The sequence below is a fragment of the Pinus tabuliformis genome, chromosome 9 (genome assembly GCF_031772625.1).
Source record: "Pinus tabuliformis cultivar Carrire ecotype Pingquan chromosome 9, CPIR1, whole genome shotgun sequence".
Lineage (NCBI taxonomy): Eukaryota > Viridiplantae > Streptophyta > Pinopsida > Pinales > Pinaceae > Pinus > Pinus tabuliformis.
This window is the reverse complement of record NC_142307.1, coordinates 12,447,698-12,449,390: the sequence shown is the minus strand read 5'-3', so window position 1 is coordinate 12,449,390 and position 1,693 is coordinate 12,447,698. Positions and strand designations below refer to the sequence as shown.

The 1,693-nt window shown below is 32.3% G+C and overlaps 1 pseudogene; it reads right to left on the bottom strand.

The window, feature by feature from the left end:
* Window positions 1–502: 502 nt before the first annotated feature.
* On the bottom strand, window positions 503–1,340 carry LOC149146877 (cyclin-dependent kinases regulatory subunit 1 pseudogene; annotated as a pseudogene).
* Window positions 1,341–1,693: the final 353 nt, after the last annotated feature.

Genomic DNA, 1,693 nt, shown 5'->3' with positions numbered 1-1,693 from the left:
AAGCCTTTTACAATGCCAAAACTATAGTGAGCTCGGGAGTGTTCTCTCCAAGCTTTTTGAGCATAGGAATAAAATACTAAATCAAAATAAATAATTTGTTTCTTTTGGTCCAATAGATCAATGTTTGGTGTCAGCAGACTTTAATCATATTCATCATCATCATTAATCTTTAAATAAAAAACCATTAGCTAAAAATAGTATTTTAAATAACCTAGAATTAAAAAACAAAAAAATTAAAAAACTTAATATAAAAATTAATTTAAAATAAAATGAGATACAAATATATTTTATATTTTCATAATGAATTTTTATAATGCATAAAGAATACAAAACTTTACATTCAGTAGATCAACATGATCATTCATTCGTATGTTCATATTATGTTTAATTTTGACGTTAGAATATTATCTAAAAGATTAAGCCTAATTTTATATTCTTAAAAATCCAAATCCTATGAAACATCCTATTTTATTTTCTTTAACAATGTGCAGAGCCCCCGCCATCAACTTTGTTGTGCTTCCTGTTGCTGGTTTCGTTGGAAATTCAAAGGTTTTCTGAATAACAGAATGTGGCGTTCAGGGCCGTGAATAGCATAGTGTACCCAGCCACTAGACTGCTCAATCCCAAATTTTCGCCATTCATCCTGCATAAATAACAATTAGGTTAGTCCAAAACAATTTAACTACAACATTAAAAGACAAACTATAAACAACATCCAACTCGGTGTTACAAAATAGATAGGTGTAGTAAACTTAGAAGAGTAAGCAAAGCGCTCTCCCAATCATTTCAGAAAAATACTGAGAAGGATAGGTAGAGTAAACTGAGAAGATAAATGCTATGCGTGGAAATAAGAGCCCACACGAACTGTTAAATTCATAAATTGTCGTTCCAACAGTGTAACTAGGCCCTACACTGAAACCTAAATCTTAAGTACCGAACAGTTGCAGCATGCGACTTTATATTCCTATTCGCTGAAATTTAAAGAAATGATACCCAGAGAATAATGACATTAATTTGGACAGTGCTATCACCCATACGAAGACGGAAGCCTTACCTTAGTCAAAAGCCGATCCCTCGGAAGATGCTGCGCAACATCATAGGGAAGCGTCACATGCCGGAGCAAACAAAGAAACATCACACTCAAAGCGTTATCCCTAAGCCTCAACAGAAAACCTTTTTTAACCTAATTTTCTCTTCAAACCCTGACCCTAATTTGTAGATGCTGAAAGGAGTACGTCTGACAATAAATCTTTAAAATGCCTTCGAATGAGAAATAAATATTATAATCTGTACTCATAGTTATCGTTGTAGTATTTTTCAGAATACCGAATCTCAGGCATGTTTCCGGCCTCTACAACAATCAAGAATATTTCGCAGATTGGATTTCAAGATACTTCACAGAAAATTGTGTGAAGACTGCTACGAAATACGCGATACGTCACTGAAAATCGTGAATACTGCTAAGAAATACGACTTCGGTTTCAAGTGTGAAGCTAAACGATATTTATATGATGATGATTGGTTAACTTCCAGTAAGACCAAATAATGATCTATCAGAACGACTCAACTTTATAATGGCTTACTTTCCCATTTTTAATGAATATTTATAGTGGCTTACTTTCCCATTTTTAATGAATATTTTGATTTTGTTTTTTTAAATAATTAAATATTTTTATTTGTTTATTTTTCTTTT